Below are 25,084 nucleotides of genomic sequence, written 5' to 3' on the forward strand. Positions count from 1 at the left end.
ACTATCTATGTTTACATGAGACCCACAGGCATTGGCAGGTCTGAGAACTGCTGGTTTTTGACATTTGGCCCCTTCAGAGAGAAGCAGGAGACGTGGTTAGGTAGGGAGATCACACAATAAACAGGACTGACCCAGCTCCTCCCTTTGCCCACTCCCCTCCTCGTGGCCTGATCCTACCCCTCAGCCAGGATATTAAAAGCTCAATCCATCCCCAGCATCCTCAGGAGCCCTCCTGCAAGGCCACAAAGATGAACCAGCTCTGCCTCTTCGAAGCCCTTCTCCCTCCTGGTTATCCTGGTGGAGAGCACCCCGTGCACACAGGTAGGTCCAGCCTCACCTCTCCTCTACACACTGGAGGGAAATGACGGGAGTCCACAGAAGGGGCTGGGGAGCAGTGGTAGGGTGGGTGCTGCCAGCCCCCTTTGTATTTCTCCCTGGAAATTGGCTAGTTTTAACTGCAGGAACATTTCACCACTCTCAACATGGGAAAAAAAAAAAAGGAAAATTAGAATTAAAAAATATATATATCCCACCTAAAATACCGAGTCAGAGACCACATCCTTGAGCCTCTATTCCTGGTCAGTGTCTCTGATCCTCACTGTAGTGTAATAAAAGCATCCTTATTTCATCCTTGGCCGTATTCTTGACCCAGGCCTCCTGAACCTCTGGGAATTCACTGTCTTTCTTAGATAATGAATGTCCATCCAAGATATCATCAGAATTGCCTGTGTCTCCAGAAGAAGACAAACAGGCAGTTAAAGGTTAAAATTTTCAATACCATCCATGTCAGCAACTCTGGGGAGAGGGGTGGGAATGGAGATTGAGCTCAATCACCAATGACCACTGATTCAATCAGTATGCCTTTGTATTGAAACCTAAATAAAAATCCATGGACATTGGTGTTTAGAGAGCTTTCAGAGTGATGAACACAAGGAGGTGATGTGAGGGTGCTGAGCCCACTGGGGTATGGAGGCTCCGCACATCTCCACTCCACCTTTGCCTTACCCATTCCCTCCATTTCACTGTCCCCAAGCTTTATCTTTTATGATAACATGGGTACAGTAAGCGAGGTGTTTCCTGAGTTCAGTCGCTGGGTCTATAGAGTTATTGAACATGGAGGTGGAGTCATGGAACCTCTGATTTTTGGCCAGTTGGTTGCAAGTATGAGTTATTCGAGATCACATGGCTTGCATCTGAACTGAGGACAGTCTTGAGCCCTCAACCTACAGAATCTGCGCTAAGCCCACCAATACACTACCAGAAGTACATTGACTGTGGCTGTTAAGTGTTGGTAGAGACATCATGTATTTGGCATCAGGGTAAACTCAGATTCATCCTCACCTGTGATATGAGGGGTTAGATGAGGCTTAAGGACACGGAAGTAATGAAAGTAGGACACTGGATCCAGAAACTCTACAGGTAAACTGTATTTTCAGCATTTCTGGCAGAATCAGGTACTGTATCAAATGGGTTGTGACTAGACAGTACCTAATCCTGACCCCACTACCCACGTGCTTGTGTCCTGGGGCAAATCATCTGCAGTTTCCTCATCTGAATATGGGGGTACATGTTCCATGGGTTCTTTGAAAAGATTACCTGTCATTAATATAAGAGTTTAATCACATTTCATGGCCAATTTTTTCCATTTTCTAGTAAGATGTGTTCATGAAAAAAAAATGTCTATGTACCTTCCTTGGGCAAGAAAAAATATTTAGGTGTCATATATTGATATTCCTCCATTATTAAAATAAGCCAGAAAGACCTGGGATCAAAAGAGCAGAGTAACTGCAGGGTAAGCAAGAAACACAGCCCTTGTGTGGTTGGCTCGCGGGACCAAGGCAGATTCATATAGTTTTCAGGTCCCCTCTTGACTATTCTTTTATTATCTATATTTGATCTTTGTCTTGGTTCATGGCCCAGGCCTACTAAACTTCTTGGAATTTATCTTTTTTCATAGGTCATGAGAGCACTCAAGAAAGGCAACCAGGAAGCTTTCAGGTACGGACTGGTCTCCCAAAAACCTCAAACACTCACTTAGATGCTTGAACTTTCACCACTTTCTTGCCAGCACCTCTTGGGATAGTGGATGGCTCTGAGATTGAGATCAATCAGCCATGGCTGATAATTCAGTCAGTATGGCTAATTATCGAACCCCCCCCATAAAAATCTATAAATATTTGGATTCAGAGAGGTTTTGGGGTTAATAATAATATAGTGATCACATGGATCACATTATTTTATTATCATCTCAGTAGACTGAATATTAGATATGATTATGTAAATATGTCCGATCATCAGGTAGATATTTTACTAAAAAGAATTCGATCATATCCATTCTATTAAAGACTGTGTACTTGTTAAGAAAATGAAAATGGGAATTAAGTCCCTACAAAGCATTGTTCTTGGTTTGGGGAAACAGCTGTGAAAAATATATGGCAAAATAACTTGCCTTCTAGGAGGGAGAAAAACAATCAGATCAGATCAGATAAGTCACTCAGTCGTGTCCGACTCTTTGCAACCCCATGAACCGCAGCACGCCAGGCCTCCCTGTCCATCACCAACTCCCAGAGTTCACCCAGACTCATGTCCATCAAGTCAGTGATGCCATCCAGCCATCTCATCCTCTGTCGTCCCCTTCTCCTCCTGCCCCCAACCCCTCCCAGCATCAGAGTCTTTTCCAATGAGTCAACTCTTCACATGAGGTGGCCAAAGTACTGGAGTTTCAGCTTTAGCATCATTCCCTCCAAAGACATCCCAGGGCTGATCCTCTTCAGAATGGACTGGTTGGATCTCCTTGCAGTCCAAAGGACTCTCAAGAGTCTTCTCCAACACCACAGTTCAAAAGCATCAATTCTTCAGCGCTCAGCCTTCTTCACAGTCCAACTCTCACATCCATACATGACCACAGGAAAAACCATAGCCTTGACTAGACGAACCTTTGTTGGCAAAGTAATGTCTCTGCTTTTGGATATGCTATCTAGGTTGGTCATAACTTGCCTTCCAAGGAGTAAGCGTCTTTTAATTTCATGGCTGCAGTCACCATCTGTAGTGATTTTGGAGCCCAGAAAAATAAAGTCTGACACTGTTTCCACTGTTTCCCCATCTATTTCCCATGAAGTGGTGGGACCGGATGCCATGATCTTCGTTTTCTGAATGCTGAGCTTTAAGCCAACTTTTTCACTCTCCACTTTCACTTTCATCAAGAGGCTTTTAAGTTCCTCTTCAATTTCTGCCATAAGGGTGGTGTCATCTGCATATCTGAGGTTATTGATATTTCTCCTGGCAATCTTGATTCCAGTTTGTGTTTCTTCCAGTCCAGCGTTTCTCATGATGTACTCTGCATATAAGTTAAATAAACAGGGTAACAATATACAGCCTTGATGAACTCCTTTTCCTATTTGGAACCAGTCTGTTGTTCCATGTCCAGTTTTAACTGTTGCTTCCTGACCTGCATACAGATTTCTCAAGAGGCAGGTCAGGTGGTCTGGTATTCCCATCCCTTTCAGAATTTCCCACAGTTTATTGTGATCCACACAGTCAAAGGCTTTGGCATAGTCAATAAAGCAGAAATCGATGTTTTTCTGGAACTCTCTTGCTTTTTCCATGATCCAGCGGATGTTGGCAATTTGATCTCTGGTTCCTCTGCCTTTTCTAAAACCAGCTTGAACATCAGGAAGTTCATGGTTCACATGTTGCTGAAGCCTGGCTTGGAGAATTTTGAGCATTACTTTACTAGCGTGTGAGATGAGTGCAATTGTGTGGTAGATTGAGCATTCTCTGGCGTTGCCTTTCTTTGGGATTGGAATGAAAACTGACCTTTTCTAGTCCTGTGGCCACTGCTGAGTTTTCCAAATTTGCTGGCATATTGAGTGCAGCACTTTCACAGCATCATCTTTCAGGATTTGGAATAGCTCAACTGGAATTCCATCACCTCCACTAGCTTTGTTCATAGTGATGCTTTCTAAGGCCCACTTGACTTCACATTCCACGATGTCTGGCTCTAGGTCAGTGATCACACCATCATGATTATCTGGGTCGTGAAGATCTTTTTTGTACAGTTCTTCTGTGTATTCTTGCCATCTCTTCTTAATATCTTCTGCTTCTGTTAGGTATGGACCTAACAGACAAACAATAGCAGAGGGGGAAAATCCTATAGTAGGTCATAAGTTTCTTAAAGGTAGAGAGGGACATGGAGAAAGGATGCTGTGCTTTTTCTCTCCAGGGTCAGGGAAATCTTCTGTGATAGGAGGCTTTGAGCAGAGGCTGTAGAAGTAATGTGCCTGGTGTGTGTTGGAACAGCAGCCAGGACCAGGGTGGATGGAGCTGGGTGGGCAGAGGGGAGGGGAATGGAAGGCAATGAGGCTGAGAGGCCATGGCAGCAGGTCATGAGGAAACTTGTGGGACTTATTAAGATCAGAATTTGACTCTCAGTGAAAGGAGGAGTCACTGAGGGATCAAATATATATCTTTTAATTATATCAAATATATATATTTGAGCATACAAATTTCTCAAGAGGCAGACCACCTGATCTGCCTCTTGAGAAATCTGTATGCAGGTCAGGAAGCAACAGTTAAAACTGGACATGGAACAACAGACTGGTTCCAAATAGGAAAAGGAGTTCATCAAGGCTGTATATTGTCACCCTGTTTATTTAACTTATATGCAGAGTACATCATGAGAAACGCTGGACTGGAAGAAACACAAACTGGAATCAGGATTGCCAGGAGAAATATCAATAACTTCAGATATGCAGATGACACCACCCTTATGGCAGAAATTGAAGAGGAACTTAAAAGCCTCTTGATGAAAGTGAAAGTGGAGAGTGAAAAAGTTGGCTTAAAGCTCAGCATTCAGAAAACGAAGATCATGGCATCCGGTCCCACCACTTCATGGGAAATAGATGGGGAAACAGTGGAAACAGTGTCAGACTTTATTTTTCTGGGCTCCAAAATCACTACAGATGGTGACTGCAGCCATGAAATTAAAAGACGCTTACTCCTTGGAAGGCAAGTTATGACCAACCTAGATAGCATATCCAAAAGCAGAGACATTACTTTGCCAACAAAGGTTCGTCTAGTCAAGGCTATGGTTTTTCCTGTGGTCATGTATGGATGTGAGAGTTGGACTGTGAAGAAGGCTGAGCGCTGAAGAATTGATGCTTTTGAACTGTGGTGTTGGAGAAGACTCTTGAGAGTCCTTTGGACTGCAAGGAGATCCAACCAGTCCATTCTGAAGAGGATCAGCCCTGGGATGTCTTTGGAGGGAATGATGCTAAAGCTGAAACTCCAGTACTTTGGCCACCTCATGTGAAGAGTTGACTCATTGGAAAAGACTCTGATGCTGGGAGGGGTTGGGGGCAGGAGGAGAAGGGGACGACAGAGGATGAGATGGCTGGATGGCATCACTGACTCGATGGACATGAGTCTGAGTGAACTCCGGGGGTTGGTGATGGACAGGGAGGCCTGGCGTGCTGCGGTTCATGGGGTCGCAAAGAGTCGGACAACTGAGCGACTGATCTGATATATATATATATCAATACCAGGTCCTGGTGGTAAGACAGGGGTCAGGTCAGGGTGGGAGGGGAAGGCTGGGGAAAGAGGTGGAGCTCAGGAAACCACACACCATTCACACCTGCACAGTTTCTTTCCTCCTTGTTGCCTCCCAGGAGAAGACGCTGCAGTGTTCTGTGAAACCTGTAACCCTGAGCGTGTCCTTCATGGGTGACCTTGGCAGAAGGTCAGCCCTAGATGCCTCTTTATGATGATCTGAGCCTGATCATATGCTCCCCTTTCTCAGATGGCAACACTGATTCAGCCACCCTCCAGGGCAGGTCTGCAGTGCTCCTGGCAGCCCCCCACCCCCACCCAAGTCTTGAAAAACTCATTTCCTTCTCGTTGGCCATTCAGATCATGGGGACTACGGTTCCACATTTTTCGGAAAATCTTGGATCTGTCGAGATGACCGGTGTCCACGTCTGGAGCTGGAACTCAGCAAGAGGATGTGCGAAGAGTGGTCCCTGAAACTCTGAAGTCCGAGGAGGATCCCTGCAGGACTGGGCTGTGGCTGCTTCTGAAACAGTCTCCTCTCAGTTCTTCTCTCCCCTACCCTCCTCAGCAGAACTTGTCTATTTCCTTTCCTCCATGGGTCTACATGTCTTAATTCTGTCTCATCCAGCTGTCTCTCAGCGCCACGAAAGCCAGCCTTGCCTTTATCCTGAGCACTTAGCGCAGTTCCTGACACCAAGGAGTGCCGGGAGCTGGCGAGAGACATTCTGCTCGTGACAAAGGTCATGAGGAAGGAGGCTCGGCATACACAAAGGCGGGATCGAGCCTCGGGAGTCTCCCCGGATATTCTCGAGTATCTTCTCCCAAAAAACCAGAGTCTGCCTACTTTATTGCTTTGTGCTCTCACCTCTGACTTTACTGGGGGCTGTCCCCCACCACCATCTCGCTCTCTCTGTCAAAGAGTTAACTTACAGCTCCAATTAATAAAGTTCCTGGGCAATTAGGAGTGTTTAAATCCAAACCCCTCAGATGGCTCTCTAACTCGCCTGACAAGTTTACCCGGACTCCTACAGCTATGCATACGATTGTTTACAGTCTCCCAGCCTCGAGAGGCACAGGAAGCTTAAGATAGTCAAATAGCTTAGAACCTCTCAGAGAGTTAGAAACTGTCAGAATAAACTAGTAAAGGATTTCATTGATGAGCCAATGATTGTTGCCAAGTTTTCACATCCCCTGAATTGTATCCTTGAATATGTATTAATTAATAGTTGGTATGTAGAGAAAATAAGTAGTGGCCTTGGTGTTAGTAACTTTAGACCCTTAAGGTAATAAATTCTTTCCTTTGTTGTAAACCCATTACACATCCGCCCTATAGGAATGCAATTTTATCTTCGGAAGACGGCGCCAAACCTTAAAATAACTACTCTTAGAGAAAATAAGTCTTTGTTGATAAGTCCTTGTCAAGAGTCATAAAATGTTAATAGGCCTTCTGGCCAGAAGATGATGTAAATCACCTAAACCATTTGTATACGATAAATTTGCAGGAAAGAAACCCTGGTTTTTGATAAGAATCAAAGACTGCTGACTTTGCATCCCCTATTATCCTCTATATGTAACTTAGGGTATAAAAACCCCTGTTGAAAATAAAGTTACGGGCCTTGCTCATCAACGCTTGGTCTCCCCATGTCATTCTTTCCTTTAACTTCCGGCTGAAGTCTCCATCTGGAGCATGGATATCCTCTGCGACCATTTATTTGCCTGGGCTTCTAAGACCCACTCAAGAAGGTGTCTAAGGTGGGGCACCTTCCGCTATTCGAGAGGGCGCCTGCGGCCTCCGTGGTCAGAGCTAACCTGGTGTCACGGGTTATATTGATTTTCCGCGTAAACCAAGCTACTCAGCCTCTTTTCTCCACTGAATTTTCCTACTGAGCTATCCTCATTCTATTACTCTTTATATCTCTAATTACCATTTGAATAGGTCGCCGACGCCGTCTCCCCTTCGAATACCCTGGGTCAGCCGGGGCTGGACCCCGGCAAAGGAGACAGTTCATAATTCTTTGAGGAAGGAAGGAGTGCTGGATGGAGAACATTCCTCATGCCCACAGTGACTACAGAGCCTGCCATTTGATGACAGGACTTTTGTTTTCACCCGCATCCTCACAGCATCCTCACTGTCATCGCCCTCCCCACCATCACTGCCCTTCTTGTGGGTGGTCACGGTGGAATTTCCAGCCTCCAGTTCTCAGCATCAATCACGAGAGAAGGGTTTGGGATAAAGAAGCTCCTTGACTGCACAATGATGTTACAATTTTCTTTTCTGTGGCTTATATTTCAATAAATGCATATTCAAAATTAAACTGACTGGAGTGGAGTCTGTTGTTTGCAACTACAAACCTTAACCAGTAAGGTCCATGGAAATGGTGGTCCTCTCTGCTCTGCTTAGCAGTGGCTACCTCCCTTTTCTCCATCTACAGAGTGTGCCCTACCAGGTATAGGAAGCAAACCCATTACAGCATCATCTACCTTTTCACAGCCACTCTAAGCTACACAAAAACCTGAGACACAGACACCTCAGTATGTAGGCTTTTATTCCTTACTTCTAAGTTCAGTCCAATTTAGGGGCAGGTTGTTCTCCTGGACTCTAAGAAGGAGAATGAATATCAGACTCAGTTGTCCACTTTTCTAAGGAATCGGATTCCCTGAGGTCACATGTGGGGAGGGGGCTTCTTATTTCAGTTAAAGAAAGGGCAACTACCTTTTTTGTGTCACAGGCTCTGTGTTAGCATTTTGCCTGTATTATTCTATTTATCATCCTAAGAATCCTTCAAGGGAGGAAATGGAGGCATGGAGACGGCTCTCAGCTGCTGTATTCATTTGCTCGCACTGCAGGCCCCCGGTCTCCCAAGTAGAGGGACTTTGATGATGTTTTCTTGCTCCTGCCTCTGGGAGGATGTAGGTTGGAGACACTTTTGGAGAACAGAGAGTTATCTGTGTTACTGCAGATGAGGAAAGTGAGGCATGGGGACCACGGAAAGAACAGTAATGAAACAAGAACACAGATGGTGCTTGTGCTGGTGCTGTTACTCACTACTTCCTTGTAGACTTGGGCAAATTTCTCGACATCTCTGAGCTTTCCTTTCTTTATTATAAAATAAGGATAATGGTTGTATTTGTTAGTGTTTTTAGCCAGATATCACTACACACAATCTGGTTTCTAGTTGAAGTCTGCTCTGCTCAACTCAGTCACTCAGGCACATCTGACTCTTTGCAACCCCATGGACTGTAGCCCACCAGGCTCCTCTGTCCATGGGATTTTTCAGGCAAGAATACTGGACCGGGGTGGCCATTTCCTTCCCAGAAGTAGCAGTCACTGAAGATAGGGGGATGTCTGGTCATTTTGGTTGTTCCTGTAATTTAGCTTGTTTTGTCTGTGTTCAAACATGATTACCAAATGTCTTATTTTTGTCCTGATATTTCATGGACACAGAATGACCTTGTCTGATATTGAGGTTCTGTTTAATGTTAATATTGAGCAGAAGAATATTAGGCCCACTGTGGTGCCAGGGCAGGTCTTGGAACTCAGAGGTTGCTTTTTGCTTTGTCTATCAATCTCATCATGTTGTGATCAGAAGAAAAAGTTACTTTTAAAATTATTTGCACAGGTATTGCCAGAGTAACTTTTACCAATGTCAGATCTGATAGCAATATATAACAAATTTAATTTTTACTCAAATTATTCATTTGTAACAGTGTAATAGGATAATGCCTTGGTGTTAATGAAAGGAGATGGGCTTAAGTAATTCACTATGCTGCTGTGTGCTCTTGGGCACGTCATTTCATCTCCCTGAGACAGTGGCGTGTTGGGGAACTGGTTGTTATTTGCAGAGACCCCCACATGTTTCGAGTCAGGGAAACAACCTAGACTCACTCCTCTTTATTCTTTGTGTCCCTGTTGGGGTTTGGAGAGGAGACTATTGTATTAGGGACAGTGCACTCAGAACCCCTTACCACTTCTCTGCATTTTCAGAATCCCTGGCATATTCAGGTAGTTTATACAATGGGTTGTGCCAGGAGAGTGTCTTGTCCTGACCCAATCCTGCCACTCACATGCTCTGTGTCCTCGGGCAAGTCATCTGCAATTTCCTCACCTGAATAGGGGGACCAGGCTACGTGAGCTTTTTGAAAGACTTACCAGTCATGAGTATGAAGAGTTTACACAGTCATGGTCAATGATGTCCATTTTCCATCAAAGTGTTTTAGTCCAGAAGACTTGTCTACCTACGTTTCCTCACTACCTATTCAAATAGAAATTTGTGTGTGAAATAATAATCATTTCTCTGTTATGAAATCAATCAGAAAGCTGAGTGACAGATGAGCTTCTTTCCTCCAGAGGCAACTGCAGGCAGAGTCGGAAATGAAGGACTTCTGTGACTTGCTCATGGGGCCTAGACAGCTTTTTCCAGGCTGGCACTATATTAGTCAAAACTCAAGGCTCATATTCTTTCCTCCCAGTCAGACTATTATTTTTATCTTCCTATCATGATATAGGATGTTAGAAGAGACTCATAATTATATAAATAAGCCTCATCATCAAATAGACTAACAGGAGTTTTATTATATCCAGTCTCTTCAATGATTATGAACTTGGCATGAGGATGAAATGGGAAATTCATCCCCTTGACAAATATTCACAAATACTTATGTTTTCCCCCCTAAAACTTATATTTCTTGGTGTAGGAAAGCAGCAGAAAAGAAAACTAGTAAGATAATATGCTTTCTAAGAGGGTAATAGACAATTAAGGCCGGAAAATCTCATGCCAGGTGGTGATGAGTGTTTTGTAGAAAGAGAGTGATGGGGATACAGGAGGCTGTAGAAGTTAAAGAAACACTCTGGAATCAGGAGGCCTTGAGCAGAGGCTGACAAAAACGAGCCTGGTGTGTTTGTGCAGCAGCCAGGACCAGGGTGGCAGGAGCTGAGTGGTGGGGGGAGCGGGGGGGGGGGGGGGCGGGGTGCGGAGTGGAAAGGGGATGAGGCAGAGAGGCCACGGGGGCAGGTCGTGAGAAACCTTGTAGGACTTCTTAAGAATCAGAATTTGACTCTGAGAGAGCTGGGAAATCATGAGGGATTGGTCATGGGAACAATGGGATGAAAGTGTTACTCAGTCGTGTCTGACTCTCTGAGGCCCCATGGACTGTAGCTCACCAGGTTCCTGTCCATGGAATTCTCCAGGCAAGAATACTGGAGTGGATTGCCATTCCCTTCTCCAAGAGATCTTCCCAATCCAGGGATTGGACCTGGGTCTCCCTAGTTGCAGGCAGATTCTTTACCCTCTGAGATCATTAGGGAAGCCCAACAATGGGATAGGACTTCAGTTTTAACAGGGTCCCTGTGGCTGCAGTGTGGAGAGTGACCTCTAGGGAGCAAAGGGCAGAGACAGAGGACCCTGGGCAGGCTGCTGCAGTGGTCCAGGTGAGTCAAGATGAAGTGTGTACCTGTGTTGGTCCTGGGGTTAATCTCAGTTCTCTTGATAACATGAATGATTGCCCTGTTGAAGTACTGTGCATTACTATGTAAGGCATCATCACAAATCATGATGCATTAAATATTTAGACATTTATGACTGATTCAACCTCTAGCCTGAACGGTTTGCCTTGCGTCTACCTTCAGCTAATTTTAAACGGCCCTATAAAAGGTTTCAATGGAAGGTTTTGCCTCAGTGAATAAAAAATAGCCCCATCTTGTGTCAGAAATTTGTAGACCAAGCTGTACAAAATGTTAGAGGAAAATATAAAGATCTATATTTGATACATTATATAGATGATATTTTGGCAGCTCATAAGGACAGAGCCTTGTTGCAACAAATTTTGTCTGAATTGATTGAGGCTTTGGAAAACTGGGGTTTAAAGATAGCTCCAAATAAGATACAAGTAAGTCCTCCTTTTCTCATTTAGGGAGGGTATTAAATATCCATACTGTGAGTCATCCCCTTTTGCAGCTGCGGAGAGATGGTTTACTAACTTTAAATGATTTCCAAAAATTATTAGGAGATATTAATTAGATACGCCCACTTGGACTGCAAGAAGATCCAACCAGTCCATTCTGAAGGAGATCAGCCCTGAGATTTATTTGGAAGGAATGATGCTAAAGCTGAAACTCCAGTACTTTGGCCACCTCATGTGAAGAGTTGACTCATTGGAAAAGACTCTGATGCTGGGAAGGATTGGGGGCAGGAGGAGAAGGGGATGACAGAGGATGAGATGGCTGGATGGCATCACTAACTTATGGACGTGAATCTGAGTGAACTCCGGGAGTTGGTGATGGACAGGGAGTCCTGGTGTGCTGTGATTCATGGGATCGCAAAGAGTCGGACACAACTGAACAACTGAACTGAACTGAACTGAACATTTAAAACTGACTACTGCAGATTTGCAGCCTCTGTTTGATTGCTTAAAAAGCGATCCTAATCCCAGTTCTAAGAAAAAGTTGACTAGTGAGACAGAGTTGGCTCTTGTTAAAGTGGATGAGGCTTTAAATGATCAGTTAATTGGGATTAATATTACCAGAGGATGGGATTTAATTATTCTCACCATAGAACATACACCTACAGGATACTTGTGGCAAAAAGGCCCACTGAAATGGCTCCATCTACCAGTGACCCCTAGAAAAATAGTTTTATCTTATCCCAGCTTGGTGACACAATTAATTAGAAAAGGTAAAAAAAAAGTGTGAAACTTTTTGGAAAAAAAGTAACAAATATAGTGATTCCATTCAATAAAGATCAACTGCAATTTCTTTTACAAAATAGTGATGATTGGCAAGTTGCCCTGATAGATTTCTGGGGTCAAATTTTCTTTCATTTGTCCTCAAGCCCCCTTTTGCTTTTTTTTTTTTTTTTTTTTGAAAACACATCCAGTAATTTTTCCAAAGAAATTTTCTATTCAACCTTTGGAAGGGACAATTTTAGTTTTCACAGATGATTCCTCTAATGGTAAAGCAGTCACAATTATTGATAAAATATCCCATGTTCAGGTAACTGAAGAGACATCTGCCCAGAAGGCTGAGTTACGAGCAGTTATTTGGGTTTTTCAACATTTAAGAGACCACACCTTCAATCTTTTGACTGACTCCCGATATATTGTAGGGTTGTTTCCTCATATAGAGACTGCTAATATTGCAGAAAATAAACTACTATCTTCTCCTTGTTATCTGATTTACAGAAAGAGATTAAACACAGAGATAAAAAATATTTTGTGGGACATATTAGACCCCATTCTGGCTTGCCTGGCCCTTTACATGAAGGAAATGCTTTGGCAGATGCATTAACTAAAGTAATTGCTTTAAACTTACATAAAAAGATTGACAAGACCAAAAATTCTCACAAAATTCACCATCAAAATGCAGCTGGTTTAAGGTATGAATTTCATATCCCTAAGGAAACAGCTAGACAAATAGTTAAGTTATGTCCAAATTGCCCAATATTTAATCCATCTCCACCATTAGGAGTAAATCCCTGAGGCCTTAGGCCTAATGCTCTCTGGCAAATGGACGTAACTCATATCCCGGCCTTTGGAAAACTGTCCTTTGTGCATGTTACCGTGGATACCTTTTCTCAGGTTATTATAGCCTCTGCTAGATCAGGGGAAGCAATAAGAAATGTAATTCAGCACTTGTTTCGATGTTTTTCCCAAATAGGACTCCCCGAACAAATAAAAACAGATAATGCCCCGGCTTATACTTCCACTGCTTTTAAGAGACTTTGTCAACAATTTTCCAAAGTACATTCAACAAGAATACCTTATAATCCCCAAGGTCAAACCAGAGTGGAAAGGGCGCACCAGGCTTTAAAAAATCAGATAGCTAAATTAAAATGGAGAAAATTTAAGTATTCCTCTCCACTGTAATTAATCATTTAAACATAGACACACAGGGGCAGACTACAATGATGAGACACTGGATTCCTGAAGGGGCTATGACTCAGCCCCTGGTCAAGTGAAAAGACCTCCTTAGCAGAGAGTGAAAAGGGCCGGATGTGTTGCTAACTTGTGAGAGAGGGTATGCTTATGTGTTTCCACAGGACTCCACTTCTCCTGTTCGGACCCCTGAGGTTACTGCAATCCCTGGAGTCCTAGAGTCCAGGACCAATGGGACACTCCTGTCTCCCCATGCCTCCTCCTCCATATGGGGGTAAGGGGCCTCCGCTAGAAGTTTCCTGGAGGAGGGTATGCTTATATTTTTCCTCAGGACACAGATTCTCCGATTTGGATCCCGGACAGACTGATTCGTCATGTCACAGTCCCCCAGGCACCTGGTTCCCTCATTACTTCGACCGCAAAAAAGGAAGGGGACTCCTCTACCTCTACCTCCCCTGCTGACACGGAGAGTCCAACAGTACCCAAGACAACTGGCATAGGAAATCCCAGATGAGCAACAAATAGATCCACCCATAACGTTTGCTCCTTTGTAGTGTTGCAATGTCCACCCTATCTTATGGTGCCTGTGACTGTAACCACTTATTGGAATGATAACTATGGTCTTGCTGTGTTGCAACAATTACAAGATTTGATGCGATCGCGATGGTTTGTGGACTTACTTATCTTGGGAATATCACCTTTAATAACTGCAATTACCTCTGTCACTGTGGCGGCAATATCATTGACTCAACAAGTGCATACTGCTCAATATGTTGATACTATGTCTAAAAATGTCTCTTTATCATTAGCAATACAGGAAGTTATAGATAGGAAACTAGAAATGGAGGTAGATGCCCTGGAGGAGAAGGTAATGCATATTGGGACGGAATTACAGAAATTAAAAGTGAAATTGGCACTGTCTTGTCATGCCGATTTCCGGTGATTTGTGTAACACCCCTGAAAGTAAACGAGACAGATTATAACTGGGAGAGAATTAAAAACCACATTTCGGGAGTATGGAATAGCTCCAGCGTTAGTTTAGACTTAGGAAAACTTTACAATCAGATAAAGACCATGGAATATTCCTGATTGGATTTTATTGCCGCAGGAGCAGCAAATGATGTTTTTCATACATTTTCGCACTTTATTTCAGGAAAAAAATTCTGTCTACTATTTTTAGCTATGCTGCTTTGGCTGCTCTGGTTCTGCTTCTCATAATTGTTCTTCCTTGTATTGGTAGAACTCTTCGACAGAGCACTCAGAAGCTCGCGACTGAATTACATCTGGCTGTCTTAAAACATAAAAATGGGGGAGATGCCAGGAGCCAGCATGGGAGATCCCTCCCATGACAAGGCCATGCGGAGGAGATCTGACAGGCAAGGAAGATCAGGACTTGAGGGACTCCATGGACCTGCTCAAGCATCTACCCCGAAACCAATCTGTCTGTCTACTGTTTACTATATTGTACTTTTCACCAACTCTTCTGACATTAACAGGGGGCTATGCCCGACCACCTTTCTCTGAAGAAAATCAACTTAGGGCTCTAATTAATAAGTCTCCTGGGCTTGAAAGGAGTATTTCCATTCTAACCCCTCTGTTAGCATTCTAGCCTGCTTGGCAGGTTTATCCATATTCTTGCAACTAACACACATGATTGTTCACAACATCCCAACCATAACCTTTGAGCGGTAAAAAAGTTTTATTAAAATAATACTGCATTGTTGAGCCAAAGTTTGCTACCAAGTTTCCTTATCCCTTACCCAATGTGTGCCTGGGACTGCATTAGTTAATATAATTGGAATGTAAGAAAAACAAGCAGTAGCCTTGGCATTAGCAACATAAGACCCTTGAGTTAATAAGTTCTTTCTTTGTTGTAACCCACTGCACCTTTGCTCCATAAGAATGTAACTTTGTTTTCTGAGGGGGACACAGATTAGAAAAATAAAGAAAAAACACTTTAAGGGAAAAAACAAGTTTTCTGGTTGACCAGCCTTTATCAGGAAAGAGTCATAAAATGTTAGCAGACCACAGGGCCAGAAGATAATGTACATAACATAAGACCCTTGTAAATGGAAAGGTATGCAGAAAATGTCCTGGTTTTGATAAAGGTAAATCTGATGGAATGTTGAGCTGACTCTGTATGACCCTGCATCTTTCATTTCTGGAAATGTGTAACTCAGGGTATAAAAGCTCCTTTTGGAAATAAAGCTGCAGATCTTGTTCCACCTATGCTTGGTCTCCCCATGTCATTCTCTCTCTCTCTCTCTCTCTCTCTCTCTCTCTCTCTCTCTCTCTCTCTCTTTTCAGGCTGATCCCCTGGAGCACAGAGGCTCTCTGAGTTCACTTTTTTGCCCGGGCTTCTAAGACCCTCTCCAGAAGGCACTCTGCATCTTCGCCCCATCAACAGGGCGCCTGAGGCCTCCGTGAACAGAGCAAATCCCGTGTCAGGGGCTTTATTGGTTTTCTGTGTAAACCAAGGAATATCAGCCTCTTTCTCTCTCCTTTTACTTTCATCTCTCTCGCCGACGCCATTCATTTTGAGGGTATCCCTGGATCCTGCTTGGGCTGGGCCCCGGCACTGCATTCTTGCTCTGCCTGCAAGTTGCCTCTGGAAGGAAGACACTAAGCTGTCACTCAACTCTCTGATTAACTTCATAACAGAGAAATGATTGTTATTTGGCACTTGTTTCTTTTGGGGGAGGTGGTACGGTTTAGTCTTTCAAACTAAAACATTTTGGCAGAAAATGGACATCATGGACCATGACTGTGTAAACTCTATATTCATGACTGGCAATCCTTTCAATGGACAAGGAAATGGCAGCCCACTCCTTGCCTGGGAATCCCATGGACAGAGGAGCTTGACAGGCTATGGTCCATAGGGTTGCAAAGAGTCAGACACAACTTAGGGACTGAATACAATGCCTTTCAAAAAACTCATGTAATCTGTTCCCCACCATTCAGGTGAGGAAACTGCAGATAATTTGCCCCAGGACACATAGAATGTAGGTGGTAGCATCAGAACTAGACAATATCCTGTCATAGCCCATTTAATAAACTACCTGATTCTGCCAGGAATTCTGAAAATGCAGAGAACTGGTAAAGGTTTCTGAGTGCACTGTTCCTAACACAGTAGTCCCCTGTCCCCGAATCTCACCTCAGACCCAAATGATAAAGAAGAGTGAGTCTGGGTTTTTTCCCTGACACCAGACATGGGGGGTCTCTACCAACAGCGACTGATTCCCCCACACCAGCTTGGGGAATTCCCTTCTGACACTAAATCCACAGAGGTGACCCAGATGCCACAGGGTGAGGACTCCCTCCCTGCAGGTGGCCCACACTTCAGGTATTGATCACAAGTTCCAGGGTCTCTCATAAGGGTGACCAACTCACTATAAATTCATAGAGTCCATGACCCACCTTCCATGTTCAGCAATTTATTAGAACCATTCACAGAACTCAAGAAAGCCTTTTACCCCGGGACAGCCAAATGGAGAAGAATAGGACAAATGGGGAACCAAGGGTGCAGAGGTTCCAAGGTCTCTCAGGACTCTCCCCACCTCACAATCCCTTTGTGTGTTCAGCTCCCCTGAAGGTCTCAGAATCCAATGTTTTGGGATTTTTAACTGAGGGTCTGAGCTAGGCAAGTTAATTGAATCATTGGCCATTGGTGATTGAACTCAATTTCAGTACCCTCACCTCTGCCCATAGGCAATGGAGGTTGGTAGTTCTAACCCTCTAATCATTTGATGGTGTCTGCTGGGATCCAGTCCCATCCAGACATTGTCTAGGATCCCATCCTTGACTCATATCATGACTTACAGAAAAACAGTAAATCCCAAGAGTTTCAGGAGGCTGAAGCACTAACCAGGATCCAAATAAATAAAGGTGGATCTTGTTATTATACGACACTGAGGTTTAGGAAAAAGATAGTGACCAGGAAAAGAGAGTCTCAGAAGTGGGGTCTCTGATCTGGCTCGGTGAGGTGGGGTACTTTTGTTTAAAAGCTGAACATGTAATAACATGTCCATTTGTTAGTGTCCCAGAAGAAATCCAGAGAGGGTTGGCTGCACTCATGTCAGCCCTGCTCCCCAGCCCCTTCCATGGACTCCCCTCATCACTCCCACCCCCAGCCTAGAGAGGAAAGGTGAGCATGGACTTACCCTGGGCCTGGTTTCTGGTTTCACCCCCTAGGTTGTCCCCAAGGACTAGAAGCGCTGCAAAGAGACAGAGCTGGCTCAACTTCGTGGCCTTGCAGGAAGACATCTGAGGGAAGCTGGGGGTTGACAGAGCTTCTCTAACCTGAGCTGAGGAGTGGATACAGGTGACAAGAAGGGGAGTGGGGAAGCGGAGGAGCTGAGGTCAGGCTCGTACAACGTGTAATCTCCCCACATGGCCAGAACCCCTGCTGCTGCCTCTTGGGGCCAAATGCCCCAGTACCAGCATTTCTGAAACTCGACCTCGCCTGTGGGTCTTGTGAAAACAGATTGTGATTCCACAGGTGCAAATTTTGCTCACTTTGTCACTGACAGAGCATCCCAGCACCTAGAGCAGTGCATGGCATGTGATGGATCATCAGTGAACAGAGAAGAGCAGACCAACGGGCAGGTAAGCGCACAGCTGTGTGTGAACTCAGGTCCTCCTTTGCAGCCTCCTGCAGGACTCTTCACACCTGGGCATCAATGCCCTTCACCCCCACACCTCAACCCCACCTACTTTAGAAGGTGTGACACAGGTAAGGTTTCTGCAACCATTGTGGCAGCATCTCTACTGGACAGACACCAGCTCTTTAGCTGGCAGTGGTCCAGGCAGATGGTGAGTCGTGGGGAAGAGCGTGTCTATCTTGGGCACAGGCTCTGCTTTTCTGGGGAGAGGAGAATAAGAGGAGCAGGACATGTCTCTGCAGTATGACCACCCCCTGCCCCTCATTTGTTTCACCAGCAGGAGAGCTTGCCTACCTGAGTGTACCATGGGGGACTTTGGAAGATTGCCTGCAACTTCCCCCCAACTCTGGTCTCCCCACCAGTGGCTTTGGGATCAGAGGATTTCATTTTGAGTCCCAGCTCTGCCTTTGCATAACTTTGTGACCTGGGGCCAGAAATTTCTTTTGTCTTCACGTGTTATACGTGATCCTGCGGCTCATATCACAGGGTTGCCTTGAGAGCAATGGAAGCCAGAGACATATATTCCTTCTCTGTAAAGTCAAAGTCTTTTGTAATAATAATAATAATGAGTGCCAGGCTGGGCTCCCTGCTATTGTACAGCAGAAACCAACCATAAAATCTAAGGCAATGATTAAATAAATTAAAAAAATATAAAGTTACTATGAAAAAAAAAACATGATAAGACGCCATTTAAAAAAATGAGTAATTGTGACAGTTAACACTTGACTCCTTTGATCAGAGGGTCAGATAAAGGTAAGGGTGGGAAAAGGGCTGGACCTGGGTGAGATCACTCACTGAAGCAAGAGGGCTTTTGGTTACCTCTGAGGAAGAAAGAGATCTATTTGAAAGAGAGACTCTGACTCCACTCTGACACTGGGGGAACTTTCTGACCATAAACTTCCAGAAGATGACACTACAACAATCAATGCTATTTTTTCCTTTCTTTATGACAGTCGACAGAGAATTTAAAGAGCAGTCAGGAGCAGAGGAAACTAAAACTCTGTGTGCTTCTAGACACTTTGCTTTAGTCCCTGGTGTTCAAGGAACTTTAGCAGCGTAATCAACATGGTTCTCAAAAATCACCACAATATTGTAAAGTAATTAGACTCCAATTAAAATAAATAAATTATTTTTTTAAAGTACCCAAACCTGGGGATTGCTTAAAACAGACACCAGCATCCTCGTTCACAAAGAAAGAATCTGTGATTCAGAGAGGTGAAGTGACTGGCCCAAGATCACAGAGCAACATAGTGAGTTACGAAGCCAATCTTTTCTCCTTAATACCAAATCATTTTTTATTAACAGTTATAAATTAATAATTAGGAGAAGACAATGGCACCCCAATCCAGCACTCTTGCCTGGCAAATCCCATGGACGGAGGAGCCTGGTAGGCTGCAGTCCATGGGGTCGTGAACAGTTGGAGACGACTGAGCGACTTCACTTTCACTTTTCACTTTCATGCATTGGAGAAGGAAACGGCAACCCGCTCCAGTGTTCTTGCCTGGAGAATCCCAGGGACGGGGGAGCCTGGTGGGCTGCTGTCTATGGGGTTGCACAGAGTCGGACATGACAGAAGTGACTTAGCAGCAGCAGCAGCATAAATTAATAATTATTCACAATAACTAAGCAACAGATTTTTATGTTATTACTCTTACTATTAACAGATTTGACATTCATTAAAAGGTTACTCTTGTCAAAACCTATACAAAGCATTTAACAGAGATAATATCTTTTCAATCCTCACCACAATTTTATGAGATTGATAGAGATAGAGAAAAACAACCTCTGAGTTTTAAGACCTGACCGGGCACCCCAGTGGGCCTTATGCTCTCCTGTTGAACATAAACATTTCACAAAACTTCAACATAAGATAAGGTCTTTCTGTGTCCATGATGCGTGCTAAGTTGCTTCAGTCATGTCCAATTCTTTGTGACCCCAGACTCCTCTGTCCATGGGGATTCTCCAGGCAAGAATACTGGAGTGAGGGGCCATGCCCTCTTCCAGGGAATCTTCCCGAGCCAGGGATGGAACCTACATCTCTTATGTCTCCTGCATTGGCAGATGGGTTCTTTACCACAAGTGCCAGATGGATTAAGACCAAAATAAGCCACTCAGTAATCATGTTTGAGCACAGACAAAAGTAGCTAAATTACACAAAGCACCAGTATGACTGAGCACCTTCCTATCTTGAATGACAGCTACTTCCTATCTTAAATGACAGCTACTTAGACCCAGTGAGCTCTAACCTCTATCTAGTCTTCCTTTCTGAGAGTTAAGATATCCAGTCAGAGAATAGTCCCACTTCTCACCAACATCCAGAGCAAAGCCAGCTTCCTGAAACCCTCCCCAAAATAACCTAACACAAGCCCACATCTTGTCAGTTCTTCCTAAAATCCTCCTAAAGAGAAGTCATGTGGTTTCCCAGGGGGTGTAATGAGTACAATTCGTTCAACTAGCACAGGAGCATTTTGGGTGATCTGTGGTTGGAGACACTGACAGGTATAAGCATTCTCCTCATTTATTACGTAAAGAGAGTGAAACTCAGAGACATTGAGAAGTCTCCCCAAGACTTCAAAGTAGTGAGGACAGAACCAGCTCTCTAAAGGTCTCTTGTTTCTTTTTAAAAAACAAAACAAAACAAAACAAAACTGCTGTTTGAAGTCTCTAGGCCTCAATTGTCTCATCTGTAATGGGAATTTAGGTTTTGTTGTATAAATGTTGCTCAAGCTCACATCATCCCCAAGGCAGTAACATGAAAACACTATTAAACTGGCCCCATTTGGGCAAGCTGGGATGTCCTTTAAATGGGTACCCAGAGTGAGTGAAGTCCCTCAGTCGTGTCCAACTCTTTGCGACCCCATGGACTGTAGCCTACCACGCTCCTCCGTTCATGGGATTTTCCAAGCAAGAATACTGGCGTGGATTGCCATTTCCTTCTCCAGGAAATCTTCCCGACCCGGGGATTGAACCCAGGTCTCGTGCATTGTAGGCAGATGCTTTACCGTCTGAGCCACCAGGGAAGTATACGACTGCAGTATAGGAGGTAATATTTCCATCTCGGCAGGGAGACCACAGCATCTCGTGGCATGGGCACCCTGGATCTGTGGCTGTGCCAGACACTCCTCTGCTGGATGGCACCGCCACACCATCCAGCAGTGAGGACCCTAAAACTGTATCAAACAGCAGCGAAGGACGGGCCTCCCCCCACGATGTCTTGGAGACGATCTTTGTCTGGAAAGTGGAGGCTTTTGTCAACAAGCCCATCAACCAGGTGACCGTGACCAGTTTGGACATACCGTTTGCCATGTTTGCTCCCAAGAACCTGGAGCTGGAGGATGCGGATCCCATGGAGAATCCGCCAGATTCCCCAGAGACTACATCTCTCCAGGGCGGCCTGCACTCTGATGGCTCCAGCGAGGGCAGCAGCGGCCATACCTAGGACGACTTCGTCATGATCGACTTTAAACCAGCTTTTTCTAAAGACGACATCCTTCCTTGGGGACCTTCTATCGTGAATTTCAGAACCCGCCTCAGCTCAGCAGCCTCTCCCTCAACATCGGGGCTCAGTCCATGGCCGAGGACCTGGTACGGAAGCCCCTTGGCCGCCACCTCGCCCTCTGGCCTCCTGTCCTCCTTCCGTGGCCATTCCTGCTCTGCAGGCCTGGAGAGTTCTTCCCGCTGCTCCCCCACGCCCACACCTCCCATCTTGCGGTCAGTCACAGGACAAGACGGTTGAACCATTACCTTCCTGCGATCGCACTGGAGATTTGCATTGCGCTCCGCGGTCACTATCTTGAATTTGCTTGCGCTTATTTCCTCCTTATCTCTGCACTCTCATCCCAGCAGTTCTCACGCTCTCCTGTTGTTTGCCTGATGTCCTCTACTTGCTGATGCCATTCAGCCAGGCTGCCTAAGTAGCTCTTGCCATCAGCTGTCCAGCTTGCCAGGCGGGTGCCAGGGACACAGGGCGGAGGCAGCAGGAGGACTGAGTGGTGGTGTTCTTGCCCTTTGCTCACTCATCCCCGTGCTCCCAAGTTCAGTCAGGTGTCCTGATACTCACTGTAAATGGTACCCAGTGGAGTCTTAAAAAGTTGTCCCATAATCCCTGGCAACCAGGGGGCCTTATAATCCCCTAGAAGAGTGATGCATCCTGGGAAATACTTCCCTGAGCCATGGACCCATGCTCACCATCTACTCCTACCCCTTCCTCTCTGTCATCTTTATTCATTCGTTCATATTCCCACAGTATCTGATTTCCTTGTGTGTACTAAGTAAGTCAGTCATGTCTGACTCTTTTTGTGACCCCATGTACTGTAGCCTGCCAGGCTCCTCTGTCCATGGGATTCTCCAGGCAAGAACATTGGAGTGGGTTGCCTCACTCTTGCCCAAATGGGGGAAGCAATTCAGAGGGTGAATTGGGACCTCTGATCCTACTGACAAGCCTTCCCTTTTTCCACTAACCTCTCTCCTCCTACTCAGTAATGGGGCATCCTGAGGGCCCCATGGGACATCCTGTCAGCCTCTGCATAAATTGTCAGAAGTGGGGAAGAGGGATTCCCCAGACTTTGAGGACTAATATTCTGAAGCTGATAGAGGGGACTCAGCAATATTGCACAAAAATCTAAAAGATAATTTTTTTTTTTTTGCCACACCACATGGCATGTGGGATCTTAGTTCCCCAACCAAGGGCTGAAACTATGACCCCTGCAATGGAAGCATGGAGTCCTAACCCCTGGACCACCGGGGAAGTCCCCCTAAAAGACCGTTGTGGGAAAGAGGGAAATTACCTTGATTGCCATCTCCAAATCTCTGTTAGGGCTGTTTTAGGAAAAAACAGTAGAATGGGTCAGTTGGTTTCCTGAAATTAGAGTCAGGACAGAAAGGACAAGGTGGGTCAGAGGGAAGGGAGGGGTTTTTACTGGTTGAATGCGACAAAGGATTGTTCTCATGATGAATGCTGTCACCTGGCACCTGCTGCCCACGTGATAGTGAACTCCCTATAAGAGGAGGTATCAAAACTGAGGCTGCCTGAGAGTTACCTCCAATGAAATGCTAGCTTTTAATTATTCAGAAGCCTTCCTCAGATCTTCTTCCAGCACCAAGTCCCTCATTATACCAACATCTCCACACCTACCTTACTCAACTCTGATGGATCTGTTTCTCAGGGAGGCTAAAGGCAGGTGCTAAAGGCAAGCTAAAGGCAGCCTCACTCCTCTCAGGAGTTGGAATTGGAGGGGGGAGCAGGAAGTTCAAGCTGTGGGGCCAGGGCTCTTGTGTAAAGAAGGAGGTTCCCCCACACCCTGTGATGTTTCTGCCATGTAATTTCTCCAAGGATGCCTGAGGCCTTGGGAAGACAGATACCTCATTAGGGGCAGCTTCTGGGTCAAGAGGCCTCCAGCCTGGACCAGATGGAGGATAGCCAGAAGAGAGGAGGACACTGGGAGAGATAGCCAGAGGCAGACAGATAGATGACAGATAAGCAAGGAAGAAAGAAGATTTTCTGTTGTTAGGGTGGGAGGTAGGCTTTCTATTGCTCCCTGGTCTCAGATGGACAGACTGAGGCAGAAAGAGGGGCAGAGTCAGAAGGCTTTCTAAACTAGAGTCCTCGTTGTACCATCTGTTGTTCATGTGTCCTGAGCAAGTGACTTCACCTCCTGAGGCTCGGCTTTCTCCTTGACAAAATAGAATGAGAATCTCAGATGTTGTAGGATTGACATGAGGCTAAGTGAAATCATGCATGTGGAATGTCTCAGGAGAGAGTAGACCCTCCACTCACAGTGGCTTGTTTAGTGAGTTACTGGCTATTGATGCCCTTCTGTCCTGGGGCAGCTCAGTATTGACAGCTCCTGCCCTTCTCCAGGGAAAGGGTGTCTGTGAAGGACGGCAGCCCCCCGTGTCCTCTCAGCTCATCACCCAGCTCTGTGCCTGCTTGACATTTGGCTGGACTTGCTCCTGGGGCTTCTGGACGCTGAGCCCAGCCCCCTTCTCCTTGACCCTGGAGCGAAGCACAGAGTGTGTGTGTGTGTGTTTGTGTGAGTGAGTGTGTGTGTGTTAGTGGGAAGATGCTTGTCTGTGTCTGGGTAGGTCACTGTGTAATGGTGGCTTGGTGCACCATAGCTCTAACTGGGAATGACTAGATGAGAATGAGTGAAGACATTGTGGGTCTCACCCCTCCCATGTGGCCTGAATTTTACATCTTACAAAGCAACAGAGTGCATGGGGCACAGACTTGAAGTCAGATTCCTGGGATCAAATGTCTCTACCTGTCTCTACCATGTATGATTTTAACCAAATTTCTTAACTGCTTGTTGCCTTCAATTTCTTTATCTGCAACATAAAGCAATAGTAACAGCTCTTCACCCCCTGTTTTAAGACTACTGTGAGGATTAGGTAAGTTAATATGCAGCAAAGGCTTAAGGATAATGCCTGTATCTAGAAGGAGCTAGGTGTTAACTGTCACAATTATTATTATTATTGCTATTACTACACAGGGCTTTGACTTCTCAGGGAAAAGGAATATATATGTCTGTTGCCTCCATTGCTTCCACAGCAACCCTGTGATGTGGTCAGCGCTGATCTCACCTCACACGTAAAGACACGGGGCTCTGGGGGATTTACATCCTCAAGTACAAAGTTAGAAAAGCAGAGCCGGGACTCAAACTGAGGTGCTCTGGTCCCAAAACCCCTGGGGAGAGAGCAGGAGGAAGAGGGTGGTTAAGGGGATCTTCCAAGGTCCCCTGAGGTCCACTCTGGCAGACAGCCCTCCTGTGTGTGAAGCCAGGTGAGGGCCAGCAGGTGGCCAGGCTGTGGAGACATGTTCAGCTCCCTTCTTCCCCTTTGCCCCCTCCCCTTACTCCCTTTCCTTCCCACAACAGGCTTTGTGCCACAGATACAGAAGCTCTTTCTCTAGCTCAGCCTCTGCCTGGAAGAGTGCCAGGTAAGCAGTATACATCCAGGCAGCTGAGATGCTGCCTCAATAGTCTCAGAAACGTGTCTCTGTAGTCTGA

The 25,084-nt window shown here is 45.3% G+C and overlaps 1 pseudogene; it reads left to right on the top strand.

Moving 5' to 3' along the window:
* Window positions 1-248: 248 nt before the first annotated feature.
* LOC147360139 (autophagy-related protein 13-like) lies at window positions 249-21,968 on the top strand (annotated as a pseudogene).
* The last annotated feature ends 3,116 nt before the right edge of the window (window positions 21,969-25,084 follow it).

This window comes from Bos grunniens, chromosome 13 (assembly GCF_055505025.1).
Source record: "Bos grunniens cultivar Pamir isolate PY7600 chromosome 13, Bosgru_T2T1.0, whole genome shotgun sequence".
Lineage (NCBI taxonomy): Eukaryota > Metazoa > Chordata > Mammalia > Artiodactyla > Bovidae > Bos > Bos grunniens.